Here is a 15,657-nt window from a genome sequence, read left to right on the forward strand (position 1 = left end):
GGTTGCATTAAATCTGTAAATCACTTTGAGTAGAATTGACATTTTCACTAAGTTAAGCTTTTCTATCCATGAGCATGGTATATTTTTCCATTTATGTAGATCTCTTGCAATAGTGTTTATCAGTATTTTTTTGTATAGGTATTTTACATCCCTGTTTAGATTTATTCCTAAATATTTTATCTTTTTAGGGGCTGTTGTAAATGATATTGTTTTCCTGATTTCCTTTTTGAAATTATCTTTTTGGTGTATAGGAATGAACTGATTTTTTATCTTGACCTTGTATCCTGCTACTCTGCTGAATCTTTCTATTAGTTCCAGTAGTTTCTTGTGGTGCCTTTGGGGTTCTCTATGTACAGTATTGTATCGTCTGCAAATAAGGATAGTTTTACTTCTTCCCTTCCAATTTGGATGCCTTTTATTTCTTTTTATTGCCTTTTTGCTCTACCTAGGACTTCCAGCCCAATGGTAATTATGAGTGGTGATAAAGGATATCCTTGTCTTTTTTCCGTTTTCAGAGGGAATGCTCTCAGCCTCTCTTCATGGAGAATGATGTTGCCTGTTGGTTTTGTAGAGATGCCCTTTATTACACTGAGGAATTTCCCTTCTGTTTCCAAGTAGTGGTGGTGGCAGAAATACTGGTGGTGACTGCAGTGTGGCTGGTGTCGGTAATGTGGGTGGCGACCATAACACGGGTGGTGGTAGCAGCGTCAGTGATGGTGGCAGTGTAGGTGGTGACCATGATATGGGTTGTCACAGCAGTGCGGGTGGTGAGGGCGTGCAGATGGTGACCATGATGCGAGTGATGGTGGAGGGGCAAATGATGGAGGCGGCATGGGTGGTGGCAGTGGTGCAAGTGGTGGAGGCAGTGTGGGAATAGAGGAGGAATGGGTGATGACCATAATATGAGTAGTAGTAGTGGTGGTGTGATTTATGGTGAGGACACAGGTGGTGGTGGCAGCATGATTGGTTTCAGCAACACAGATGTTGACATGGTGTGGGTGGTGACCATGATGTGAGAGTGGCAAAGGTGGGTGGTGGCAATGGTATGTGTGGAGTGGTGGTGGAAAAGATAGTGGTGGTGACATGGGTAGGGGTGGCATAGGTGGCAGCGGTGGCGCAAGTAAGAGTGGCATGGGTGGCGATGGTGCCACAGGTGACAGTGGCAAAACAGGTGGTGGTGGCAGTGCATGTGGTAGACTTGGCACTGGTGGTGGCAGTATTGCAGGGTGGAGTCTGCATAGGTTGTGGCGGCAGCACAGGCGGTGGCAGAAAGCAATTTAAAATACTGTTTTTCTTAACTTAAATGTGTATTTCCCATTGACTAGATTGTAAGCACCTTAAACTGGATTACAAGTTTCTTGAGGCTTGAATCTGGGGGTACAATTCTCTTTATTACCACTAAACACTTAGCCCAGTGTTGGGCACACTGTTGTTAGCTGCCATCTCGTCAGCCCTCGACTCATGATGACGTCAGGCCACAACAGATGGAAACCCTGCCTGGTCCTGCACCATCCCGAAGATCAATTTGATATTGGAATGCTGTGATCCATAGGGTTTCTCTTGGCTGATTTTCAAAAGTAGATCACCAGACCTTTCTTCCTAATCTGTGTTAGTCTGGAAGCTCCACTGAAACCTGTTCAGCAATATAGCAACATGAAAGCATCCACTGACAGAATGGTGATGGCTGCATATGAGGTGCATTGGCTGGGAATCCAACCTGGGTCTTAGCATGGAAGGTGAGAATTCTAACACTGAACAGCCAATGTCCTCACTGGGCACACAAAGGATGCATATTGAGATGAAATGAGCAAATTTGTGTTTTAGGAGTCTTGGTCCCTCTATTCCTAAGCAATCAACAGCCAATAAATCTTACTCCAGTGTTTTTCATAGCTGTAAAGAAAATGTCATTTATTTATCCATTCAGCAAGTTACTTTTTGCCTCTTACTGTGGGCCTGAGGATAGCATAAAAAATTAAAATCTTGATTACTATATTCATTTGATAGTTTTTTTTTTTCCCCACAACTGTTACATTTCAGAAAGCTCTGGGAGAAGAAATTTGCCCAAAGAGATGTGTTTTATGTGAAATTAAGCACAGGTGATTTAATTTCCCAGCGACCTCGAAATTAAAGCCCGTTCTCTGGCTTGTCTGTAGGGTAAGGATGCTTGGCCCCAGACTGAATGCCAACTGCTTCACCATCTCGTGTTTGAACTGTTTCCTTCACTGCTTGTTTTGCCCTTTTAATAAAGCCACAGATCTACTTTGTCTCTTCCTTACACTAGATTATTTAACTCCATTCTTCATGAATTTGTGAGACGCCATCTCTATGTACAGTATTTTCTAAATAAAAGTAATAATATGGTAAGTCATAATTATGTGAAATGATCAAGCCTTTGAGGTGGGAGGAGCCTTTGCTCTTGTGGTTGCTTGTGATTCATATTGTCCTTACTGCTGCATAATTGTCCTTGTCTTTGCTGTTTCCTTGCTGCAGATTTCTTTGTTTCTCCTTTGTCATACCTTATTATTATTTCCTTTGAAACATAAACACTTCTCTTCTGGTATGCAAATTTACTTTAGCTTAGTCCCTCAACAGTTTGTCAGTCATTTGCTATATGACTATCACTGTGTGGGACACTATGGGAAACACTAGAATCTATTTGATATTTGATGTAGACTATCCCCTTGAGGAGTTTAGGAACTAAAGGATGACTTCTCTCAATATTCTTCCATACCAGTCTAAGCCATGGATATTAGAAAATTACAAGGAGTATGCTGATATTCCCTACGGGAATAGTCAGTATTTCTCTGGGTCTTTGCCCTCTGTGCCTATCTACAAAAGAGACAGAGGGAGAAAGGGAATCCTCTAAAGAGCTTTGACCATGATATGTCTTTTGTGTCTGATTTCAATACTGATTCTCTTTGTAGTGAAAGCTCAGACTGCTGCTTTCTTGATTTCCTGGTGGCAAACATGGGATTTTTTTCCCGTTCTTTATTCTAATCATCCTCCCTATTCCTAGGCTAGACCTGGAGAAGCCTAGTAGGATTTTATGCATAAAAACCCTAGGAAGTAATGTTATCTAAAATGTTCTATTATAAAATGCATTAAGACATTTCAGAATAAAAATGGCTTAAAACTGAAATTCTTACTCTACGGCCAGCTTCGATCCTCACAAAATTCTTCAAAGTTGTTATCTTACTACTTTCCTCATTTTATAGATAAGGAAAAGAAAACATGGCAAGTTTATGTAAGTTTCCCAAGAACTCAACTCTGTATGCATTCTGAATACACTCTGACTCTCTCATCTACTCTGCTGAATGCCCTAGCCTTTGAGGAACACTAAACAGAGGCATACGGATAGAGAAACAAGTGGATAGGTGGCTTCATTTATTTGATTGGTTAATAATTATTGACCTATATAACAGTATTTTTAAGTTCCTGGTTCACATATTTATTTAGGGAAACTATGAGGAAAGATAAATAATACTCAGGGTACTTGGGATGGTTTAAGGCCCCATCCTCAGCCATGGATGTGACTTCAAAAAGGCCTCTGATGTGCAAATAAAGCACCTACAATGACAAAAACTTTGCTCTTCAAGTTTTCATGTCTTTATCCTAAGGCATTGTTTTTGTTGCTTTGGTTAGTTGACGTCGAGTAGATTCTGACCTATGACGACCCCATGTGTTAGATGGTAAAATTGCGACATAGGGTTTTCTTGGATGTAATCATTAGTACAGTTTAAAATGCAAAATGCCTTAATAGGTGGAGCAATATATTGAAATATCATCATTCAAACAGGTATTTACAGAACTTCATAAGTTAAAGAGTGGCAAATACTCTGACAGAAGTGCTTGGGTCTGGTTTCCTGAAAGCAGAGTCTGCGATGGGTTTCTTATGTAAATGGTATAGTGAGTGGACACCATCAGGTGCAACTTATGAGGGAAGCCAGGACAGAAGACGGGAAGGATAACCTCAGTCTGATCCCATGGAAAGAAGCTCTGGAGCAAGAAAGTCTCCAAGGAGTTGGGGAGAGAGGTTGGTCTTTTGTACCCCAAATAAGCCAGTCATTGACTACTCCTTCAATCTCCTGCCCCTATTCTGCCTGTGTAATATGGAATCTCCCACTGCCAGGCATTTACAGTAGAGTTGGCTTCCAGTGCATCAGAGCAACTCCTGGGAGATGTTCTAGTTGTGAATGATCAGCAGCCTGACTCATAACAGCTGTGGAAAGGGGGACTGCTTCGCTGTTACCAGCTACTACAAAAAACATGGACAAAATGCTCTGAGAAAACAGAAAGGAAAAAGATTATTTTCATCTGGTGGAGAGGAAACTTTTTGGTCATTAACACCATAATATGAATGAGGGACTCAAGAGTTAAATTTTATAAAGAAGTGTTGGAGAGGGAAGGGAAGAAGGAGAGAGAGAGGGAAGGAAAAAGAGAGAGAATGAATATATCAAAAAGTAACAATTATTGCATTAGTGTTATTCCTTATTAATTTAACCTGATATGATTAAAGGATGAGCCCTTTAAAGATCCTAATGAGTTTTCTCAAAGGGAAAGTTTAAAAACTTTTTCAAAGACCAAGCTTATTGTTATTACTATTGTGTTTTTTTGTTTTTTCCAAAACATGGATAAATTAAATGACTCTAAGTTTGCAAAATCAATGAGTAAGCTTGTGAAGATCAAGATGATGCCTTCAAGTGCTCATCAAATTCTAGAACTGAGGCCTGCCTTCTTGTGTAGCACTTGTGATCTATTTTCTCCTGCCAGAAATCGTGGTTTTTCATCTTATTTTGCTCGGTATCATAAGCAAATCAAGGTGTAAATTATACACATCATTTTATAATATGATAATTTTAAGGGAATTTTTTTCTTAAAAAATCCGTAGCTACATATTTCCTCCACAAAGTGCACCACCTCCTATACCATAATACCCATAATTATGACAGTGGGATATTCATGACATTTGTCTCAACTACTTGATTTGGCTAGAGCTTTAAATTTTGAACAATAGTCATAGTATTAAGTATCCTTTAGAAAGGTCACATAAGAAATTAATGTGAACTATAATTTTTATAAGTGTTTACTTTGTTTCCTCAAATAAAACATCAGTGGAATTTTGGCTCTTATAAAATTGCAAGAAGTGAACAGTCTTCATCCAATTACTCTGAAACAAAAGTGTTCCCAAAGTGTAGTGATATGGAATTTTCTCATTGTAAAAATTATCTGAAATTTCTCTACAACATACAAAGCATGATTATTCCAGTTAAACTACCATCTTGATTATAATTCCCCCTGTTACGGAGGCAATGTTCTCTACTCTTCTTCCCACATTCTCTCTAATTGTATTATGTGATACATTCTCACAGGCATTGTTGCCACTTGCTTGTTTCCCATTAGCCCTTCATTTCTGGCTCTGGCTGTTCTCTGGTCACACCATTGACATTCTAATAGCTGACTTCAGTGGATTCTTTGCACTCTGTGTGACCTCACATTTCTGGGAAATTTTGACCCAGTGGATTGTCCTTTTACTTCCTTCTTACCTGTTCCCATAGTCTTTCTTCTGGTCGGGGCAATTCTCTTTCCTTTTGAGTCTCCACTTCCTTTCCTACATTGCTCCTGGGCTATGTTCTGCTGGCCTCCTTTATATAGGAGCATTTCCAAGGCTGCTTCTTCAGGGCTCTTTTATTATCTATGCAGTGTAGGAGTTAAGAGCATTAGAGTCAGAAAAAAACCCAGGTTTGAATTCTGATTCTGATGACTTTAAGCTGTATGGCTTGGAGAAATTTAAAATTTCAGATGCTCTATTGTATTATGTATAAATTGAAGCTGTAATATTTACTCCTTCCCCTCCGTATAGAAAATCAATGTCTCCATTTTTTAAGTCCCTCTTTGTTTGTTTTAATGTTATCCCTTTTTACATGTTGATATCTGTTTCCCTATTTTCAATGTTTTAGCTTTGATGTATTTTCGATTTCCGTATCTGAGTCAATATCTGGTTGCTCTGCCCTGTGTTCTAGTCTTGCGTTGTTAGCTGGTGTTATGGATTATCTAACCGTAGGACTCCCTTTAGTATTTCTTGTAGTTTTGTTTGGTTTTTGCAAATTCCCTGAACTTCTGTTTATCTGGAAATGCCCTAATTTCACCATCATATTTGAGAGACAGTTTTGCTGGATATATAGTTCTTGGCTGGCAGTTTTTTTCCTTCAAGGCTTTAAATATGTCATCCCATTGCCTTCTAGCCTGCATGGTTTCTGCTGAGTAGTCCGAGCTTATTCTAATTGACTCTTCTTGTAGATGACTTTTCTTTTATCCCTAACTGCTCTTAAAATTCTCTCTTTATCTTTGGTTTTGGTAAGTTTGATTATAATATGTCTTGGTGACTTTCTTTTGGGATCGACCTTATGTGGGGTTCAATGAGCATCTTGGGTAGATATCTTCTCATGTTTCATGATATCAGGGAAGTTTTCTGTCAACAAATCTTCAACAATTTTCTCTGTATTTTCTGTTATCCCCCCCTGTTCTGGTACTCCAATCACTCATAGGTTATTTCTCTTGACAGAGTCCCACATGACTCTTAGAGTTTCTTCATTCTTTTTAATTCTTTTATCTGATTTTTCCTCAAATAATTTGGAGTCAAGAGCTTTATCTTCAATGTCATTAATTCTAACTTCTACTGCCTCAATTCTGCTCCTATGACTTTCTATTGAGTTGTCTAATTCTGAAATTTTATTGTTAATCTTCTGGATTTCTGATTGAGGTCTCTCTATGGATTCCTGCAGCCCATTAAATTTGGCATTATGTTCTTGAATAACTTTTTTAAGTTCCGCTACTGCTGTGTCTGTATGTTCCCTGGTTGTTTCTGCATTCTGTCGAATTTCCTTTCTTATTCCTAGAAGATTTCTGTATATTAGTCTTTTGTATTCTGCCTCTGGTAATTACAAGAAGTTCTCTTCCTCCAGAGGTATTGATTCTTTATTTTGGGAGCTTGCTAAAGCCATCATAGACTGCCTCTTTATGTGACGTGATATTGACTGTTGTCTCCGAGCCATCAATAATTTATTATAATTTTATTTTTTATTTGCTTAGTGAGACCTAGCTTCTTGTTCTGTTTTGTTTTGATATGCCCAAATAGGCTGCTTGTGTGCACTAGTTTGATTTTTGACACCTTTGGATCTCTAACGCCCTGTCACAAGGTAGTTAGTTCTGTAACTAAGTATGTGCACACAGGAGTCTGTTACATTTTCCTATATGGGTTCAGCTTGGGTGTTCAGGTAGTTGGTCATCAAGTGTGTGATGCAGGCTCTCACCCCCAGTCCTAGAGAGGCATAGGCGATTGGTGTAGGCACTGGACTCTGGCTGTGGTAGGGGATCATAAACTGAGCCAGGCAGGTGGCTGACGGCTGCCCCTGAGTGTCTGAAAGGAAAGCGTGTCCCTATTCTCTAGGGTGAGTAGGTAGGTGAGTTTTGCAGCCGGACTATGAGCATCCCTCTCTGTTGGCTGTAAAGACTCGAGGGCACTACTTTTTCTTGGACTCCTGTATCAGGTGACTAGGTGCTTTAGGTGTTACAACCAGTCCTCAAGCCCCTGCTGCAGATCAATAAAAGTGCCTACTTAAGGGGCAGGGCTGTTTTGAGGGTCAAAAATCTGCCAGTTCACAGCTGAAGCAGTTGAAGTTAAACTTCAGATGTTTGCCCCGTTGTACGGTGGTAGTGAGGACTAACGCTGTTGAGATGGGTCCCCACAAGTCTATACGGGGTGGACCCCTGATATCTGCATCTAGCAAAGGAGCTGTGCCGACCCTGTGTTCCTGGCTTAGGGGAGCCAGTAGCTTATTTGTTCCCACTCCAAGGCCAGGAGAATGGGTCAGGGCGCCTTTTGGGATCTACTTCCAGCCCATCAGACTCCCGGTGCAGAGCACAGAGTGAGGAGATAAAAGGGAGAGAGGTTTTTCCCAAATGGGCTTTTTTTTTCTTTTTAATCCCCATGAAAGGGTGCACGCAAGTACTTATCTTCGCCTCTTGGGAGCTGCTTTTCACCGGTTCGGAGTGTCCAAGCAGAATCTCTGCTGCCAGGTCTCTCTCGATGTGGAAACTGCTTCCCGAGCGCGTGCACAGCACAGCTGTTTGCCTGCTTCACTGCGGACCAGCGGTCTCCCTCTCCCGTATCACTCAGATGGATTTCTCAACTTTGTCTTGTTCAGGGCCCCTAGATATTCATATAGAATCAAATCACTTGTTTTTCCAGGTCTTTTTTGTAAGAGGGATATAGGAAGCATCTAACTACTCTGCCATGTTGACCACGCCTCTGAAGCTGTAAAATTTATTCCTTATTTAACAACTGTCTTGTAGAATTAGGTGATTTTTTGGAAGGAAAGTACTTTGTACAGTATTGGCATATAGAATAAACTCACAAAAATGGTAGGTATTGTTTTTATCTCTGGATAAATACATCTATATTCACTAGGTTGTAAACTTCATGAAGTCAGGGATACTTGTTTTATTTCTAACACCAGAATAAGTTGCATGGCATAAAATAAGCACTTGATAAATGGTTGCGGAATGGATATCCAAAGAAAAAACTTTCAGTGAAATTTGTTGGCTACTTTGGAGTCGGCGCCATGAATAACCAAATGAAATGCTCACCAGTCCTGCATTATCTCCACAGTTGATTGAAGATTGGACCATTGTGATCCATAGGGTTCTTGTTGGCTGAATTTCGGAAGTACATCGCACAGCCTTTCTTCCTAGTCTGTTTGAGTCTGGAAGATCCACTGATATCTGTTCCCCATCACAGCAACACACAAACTTCCACTGAAAGACAGCTGTTAACTACACATGAGGTGCAATGTTGTTAGATGCCATCGAGTTGCTTCTGACTCATAGCAACCCTATGTACAACAGAACAGAAACACTGCCCAGTCCTGCCCCATCCTCACAAATGTTGTTATGTTTGAGTCCATTGTTGCAGCCACTGTGTCAATCCATCTTGTCAAGGGTATTCCTCTTTTTTGCTAACCCTTTACCAAGCATGATGTCCTTCTCCAGGGAATGGTCCCTTATGATAACATGTGCAAAGTGTATGAAATGAAGTCTAGCCATCATTACTCTTCCAAGTAGCACTCTGGCTGTATTTCTTCCAAGACAGACTTGTTCATTCTTCTCCATTCGGTGGTATATTCAATATTCTTCACCAACACCATAATTTGAAAGCATCAATTCATCTTCGGTCTTCCTTATTCATTGTCCAGCTTTTGCATGCATATGGGGTGAGTGAAAATACCATGGATTGGGTCAGATGCACCTTAGTCCTCAAAGTTACACCTTTGCTTTTGAATACTTTAAAGAGTTCTTTTGCAAACGAATTGCCCAATGCAATACATCGTTATCCATAATTTGTTATGATCCACACAGTCAAATCTCTTTCCATAGTCAATAAAACACAGGTAAACATCTGTCTACTATTCTCTGCTTTCAGCCAAGATCCATCTGACATCAGTAATGATAACCCTCATTCCACGTCCTCTTCTAAATCTGGCTTGAATTTTTGTAGTTTCCGGTAGATATACTGCTGCAAACATTTTTGAATTATCTTCAGCAAAATTTTACTACACATAAGGTGCATTAGCATGAAACAAACCTTGGTCTCCTGTATGGAAGGTGAGAACTCTACCACCGAACCACTGACGTCCTTGATACACCATATTTCAGTGAAATGGTGACTCGAAAATTTAATTGCCTATCCTGATTTCTCATCTAAACTGTAGACTAATATTTCCAAGCACTTATTCTGTATATCTCTGGATATCCTATAGACTTTTCAAGGTGAACATGCAATTTTTCCAAACCTATACTCCCTGCCTATCCCTGGTAATGGCACAGTACATTAATTGGATGCCGTCCTAGTTTATCTTTCTCTCTGTCATTCTGTATCTAGCTGGTTCCCAAGTACTAATTATCTTCAGAATTTACCTCTTCCCCTCTATTTCTACTAATTCTTTTATGTGGATGGTTGTATAATTAGTTACACTTCTTTTGTCTCTTTCCAAAAAAATTCCCTACAGTGAGTTTTATCAAATTCAAAATAACCCTCGTTTTACAAATATAAAACAGAAACCCCTGTAGATTAAGCATTGCTCACAGTCTATTGGTAAGTCAGTGGCAGAATTACATATAAAAATTTTTTGAACATTTTTAATTCATTTTAATAAGACAAGCCCCCAAAACTCTTTTGCCCCTTCCTTTAATTATTTTTTTTATTTTATTGTGTTTTAGGTGAAAGTTTACAGTGCAAATTAGTTTCTCATTCAAAAATCTATGCACAAATTGTTTTGTGACATTGGTCGTAATCCCTGTGATGTGTCAGCACTCTTCTCCACTCTCTTTCTACCCTGAGTTCTCTGTGTCCATACGTCCAGTTTTCCTGTCCCTTCTGCCTTCTCATCTTTGCTTTTGGACAGATGTTACCTATTTGATCTCGTGTACTTGACTGAACTAAGAAATACGTTCCTCATGTGTGTTATTTTTTGTTTTATAGGCCTGTCTAATACTTTGCTGAATCGTGGACTTCAGGAGTGGCTTCAGTACTGAGTTAGCATGGTGTCCCCGACCATATTCCTGGGAACTCTTCCAGATGCTGTCAGATCAGTAAGTCTAGACTTTTTTTGTGAATTTGAAAGTTTTTCTACATTTAACTCCTGCTGTCTGGAACCCTCTATTTTGATCCTCGTCAGAGTGATTGGTGGTGGTAACCTGGCACCATCTAGTTCTTCTGGGCCCAAGTTGGTGGAAGCTGTGGTTCATGTGGTCCATTAGTCCTTTGAACTAATATTTTCCTTGTGTCTTTGGTTTTCTTCACTCTTCTTTGACCAGAACGTGATAGGACAAATAGATACATCTTCGATGGCCACTACTAAACTTTTAAGACCCCCGACTATGCTCATCAAAGTAAGGTGTAGAACGTTTTCTTTATGAACTATGTTATGGCATTTGACCTAGATGTCCCCCGAGACTGCAGTTCCTAAAGCTCAGTCGCAGTAACTTGGTCCCTGTGATGGTTAAGATAGTGTGCAATGTGGCTGGGCCATGATTCTCAGTGTTTTAATGTGATCATTCCCATGACTGAATATACTGTGAGTAGCCAATCAGATGAAAGGGAGTCTCCTTGGGGGTGTGGCCTGCATCTAAATACAAGCAGACGTTCTGGCTTTTTGCTCACTCTGGATCCTGCAGCTGCCTCCTGTTGTCTCATCTCTGGTTCTTGGGACTTGAGCTGTCAGCTTATCTGTCGAACTTGGGATTCATTGATCTTCACAGCCTGTGAGCAGAGCCCTGCTCTCCGACCTGCCCATCTTGGGTTTGCCAGCCCCTGCAGCTATGTGAATCAGGAGAAACCTTGTGGTCTTGCCTGCCGATCTTGGAACTCATCAACCTTCACAGCCTGTGAGTGGGAGCCCTGCTCTCTGACCTGCCAATCTTGGGCTCACCAGCTTCTGTGACTGCATGACTTGGGAGAGGCCTCTACCCTGAATTTGGGACGTTCTAGCCTCTACAATCGCGGGAGCTGTTTCCTTGATATAAATCTCTCTCTATATATATGTGTTTATGTGCTTTACTGGTTTTGCTTCTCTAGAGAACCCAGCCTAAGATAGTCCCTCAAGATGTTTTGGTGTGTCTAGGCAGCTTCTATGATTTTGCCTTGGTCAAGTTAAGCTGGCTTCCTATATTGTGTGTTGTCTTTCCCTTCACCAAAGTTAACACTTGTCTATTATATAGTTAGTGATTTCTCTCCTCCTCAACTCTTCCCTTACTTGTAACCATCAAAGACTCTTTTTTCTGTCTGTAAACCTTTTCTTGGGTTTTTATAATAGTGGTCTCATACAATATTTGTCCTTTTGTGATTTCAAATGTATTTCATTCAGCATAATGCCCCCCAGATTTTATCCATGCTGTAAGATGTTTCACAGATTCTTCATTGTTCTTTATAATTGCATAGTATTCTATTGTGTGTATGTACCATAATATGTTTATCCATTCATCTGTTGATGGGCACTTAGGTTGTTTCCATCTTTTTGCTGTTATGAATAAAGCTGCTTTTGCATTATATGACTGTGCATATACCTACTCATTTGGTGGCTCTTATTTGTCTAGAATATACCCTAGGAGTGGAATTGCTAGATTGTGTGTTATTTCTATTTCTAGCTTTTGAAGGGGGCACCATATCATTTTCCATAGTGGTTGCACCATTTTACGTTCCCACCTGAGCAGTGCATAAGAGTTTCAATCTCCTAGCTACCTTTCCAAAATCTGTTTTTTTTTTTCCTGGTTGTTTTTATTAGTGCCAGTAACATCTAGGTGAGATGGTACCTCATTGTAGTTTTTTGTTTTTTTTTTGCATTTGTCTAATGGCCTATGATGTTTACCTCTGTTTTATTGACTATGAAAAGGCATTCGACTGTGTGGATCATAACAAATTATGGATAACTTTGCAAGAATGGGAATTCCAGAACACTTAATTGTGCTCATGAGAAACATGTACAAAGAGTAAGAGGCAGTCATTCGAACAGAATAAGGGGATACTGTGTGGTTTAAATTCAGGAAAGATGTGCCTCAGGGTTGTATCTTTTCACCATACTTATTCATTCTATACGCTGAGCAAATAATCTGAGAAGCTGGACTATATGAAGAAGAATGGGATTGGAGGAAGACTCATTAACCACGGGTGCAGATGACACAACCTTCCTTGCTAAAAGTGAAGAGGACTTGAAGAACTTTCTGATGAAGATCAAAGACCATAGCCTCCAGTATGGATTACACCTCAACATAAAGGAAACTAAAATCCTCACTACTGGGCCAATAATCCATAGCATGATTAACGGAGAAAAGACTGAAGTCAAGGATTTCATTTTACTTGGGTCCACAATCAACACCCACTGAAACAGCAGTCAAGAAATCAAACAATGCATTACTATTGGCAAATCTTCTACAAAAGAACCCTTTAAAGGTTTAAAAGCAAAGATGTCACCTTGAAGACTAATGTGCACCTGACCCAAGCCATGGTGTTGTTAATTGCCTCATATGCGTGCAAAAGCTGGATGATGAATAAGGAAAACTAATTGATGCCTTTGAACTATGGTGTTGGTAAAGAATATTGAATACACATGGACTACCAAAAGAACGAACAAATATGTCTTGGAAGAATTACAACCATAATGCTCCTTAGAAGCAAGAACGGCAAAACTACATCTCACATACTTTGGACACATTATCAAGTGGGATCAGTTCCTGGAGAAGGATATCATGCTTGGTAAAGTAGAGGGTCAGCGAAAAAAAGGAAGGCCCTCAATGAGATGGATTGACACAGTGGCTGCAACAATGGGCTCAAGCATGACAATGATTGTGAGGATGACACAAGACTGGGTAGTGTTTCATTCTTTTGTACACAGGCCTCTATGAGTCATAACCCACTCGATGGCACCTAATAACAACAACAGCGGTCTATGATTACAAGCATTTCCTCAAGTCTGTTAGCTGCCTGAATGTCTTCTTTGGTAAAGTGTCTGTTCATATCCTTTGCCAATTTTTTAATTGGATTGATTTTTTGTTATTGAGGTGTTGAAGTATTCTATAGATATTAGAAATTAGACCCTTGTTGGAAATGCTGTAGCCAAGAGTTTTTTTTTTTCCATTCTGTAGGTTCTCTTTTTCTCTTTTGGTGAAGTCTTCTGATGAGCATACATTTAATTTTTAGGTGTTCTCAGTTATCTCGTTTATCTTCTGGTGTCTGTGCATTTTTAGTTTTGTTGTATATTTTCTTTATGCCATACATTAGTGCCCCTAGCCTTGTCGCTATTTTTTCTTCTGTGATTTTTATCATTTTAGGTTTTATATTTACGTCTTTGATCATTTTTGAGTTAGTTCTTGTGTATGGTGTGCGGTATGGTTTCTGTTTCATTTTTTTAATAGATTGACATCCAGTTATGCCAGCACCATTTTGTTAACAACTGTCTATTCTCCATTCAATAGACTTTGGCACTTTGTCAAATATCAGCTGCTCATAGATGGATATATTTACACCTGGATTCTCAATTCTGTTCCATAGGTCTATGTGTCTGTTGTTGTAGAACTACCAGGCTGCTTTGACTACTGTGACTATATAATAAGTTCTGATATCAGATAGTGTAAGGTTTCCCATTTGTTCTCTTCTTCATTAATACTTTGCTTACAGGGGCCTCTCCCTTTACATATAAAGGTGATGATTTGGTTGTCCAAGTCTTTAAAGAATGCTATTGGAATTTGAATTGGGACTGCTTTGTATCTGTAGATTGCTTTAGGGAGTATTGACATTTTCACAACGTTGAGTATTTCTAACCATGAGCATGGTATATTTTTCCACTTAGGTCTCTTTTGGTTTCTTACAATAGTGATTTGCAGTTTTCTTTGTATAGTTTTTACATCCCTGGTTAGAATTATTCCTAAGTATTTTCTCTTCTTGGGGGCTATTTTAAATGGCTTTGATTAGCTGAATTGCTTTTGGAAGTTCTGTTTGTTGGTGTAGAGGAATCCAACTGATATTTTATGTTCATATTGTATCTACTACTTTGCTGAAATCTTCTATTAGTTCCAGTAGCTTTCTTGTGGATGCTTTGGGGTTTTCTGTGTATAAGATCACATCAACTGTGAACAGGTGTATTTTTATCTCTTTCATACCAATTTGGAAGCACTGTATTTATTTTCTTGCCTTATTGCTGTAGCTAGGACTTCCAGCATGATGTTGAATAAGAGTGGTGACAAAGGACATGCTTGTCTGGTTCCTTTTCTCAAGGGGAATGCTTTCAGTCTCTCTCCGTTTAGAATGATGTGAACTATTAGTTTTGTATAAATGCCCTTTATTGTTGTGTTGTTGGTAGGTGCTATTGAGTCGGTTCCGACTCATAGTGATCCTATGCACAACAGAAGGAAAACACTACCTAGTCCTCCACCATCCTCACAATCACTGTTATGCTTGAGGTGATTGTAGCAGCCACTGTGTCAATCCATCTCATTGAGGGTCTTCCTCTCTTTCACTAATGCTCTACTTTATCAAGCAAGATATCCTTCTCCAGGGACTGATCCCACTTGATAACATGTCCAAAGTATGTGAGATGTAGTCTCACCATTCTTGCTTCTAAGGAGCATTCTGGATGTACTTCTTCAAAAACAGATTTGTTCATTCGTTTGGCAGTCCATGGTATATTCAATATTCTTTACCAACGCCATAATTCACAGATGTCGATTCTTCTTCTTTATTCATTGTCCAGCTTTCACATGCATGTGAGGCAATTAAAAACACCATGACCTGGGTTAGGCGCACCTTACCCAAGGTGATATCTTTGCTTTTCAACACTTTAAAGAGGTCTTTTGAAGCAGATTTGTCCAATGCAATGTGTCTTTTGATTTCTTGATTGCTGCTTATATGGATGTTGATTGTGAATTCAAGTAAAATGATATCCTTGACAACTTCAATCTTTTCTCTGCTTATCATGGTGCTGCATATTGGTCCAGTTGTGAGGATTTTTCTTGTACTTTTTTTTATTGTACTTCAGGTGAAGGCTTACAGAACAAATAGTTTCTCATGAAACAGTGGTACACATGTTGTTTTATGACATTGGTTAACAA

The 15,657-nt window shown here is 39.5% G+C and overlaps 1 pseudogene; it reads left to right on the top strand.

The window, feature by feature from the left end:
* The first annotated feature begins 884 nt into the window (after positions 1-884).
* LOC101352147 (protein Shroom3 pseudogene) overlaps positions 885-15,657 on the top strand; it is a 30,200-nt pseudogene continuing 15,427 nt past the window's right edge.

The sequence above is a fragment of the Trichechus manatus genome, unplaced genomic scaffold (assembly GCF_000243295.1).
Source record: "Trichechus manatus latirostris isolate Lorelei unplaced genomic scaffold, TriManLat1.0 scaffold00149, whole genome shotgun sequence".
NCBI classification, from domain to species: Eukaryota; Metazoa; Chordata; class Mammalia; order Sirenia; family Trichechidae; genus Trichechus; species Trichechus manatus.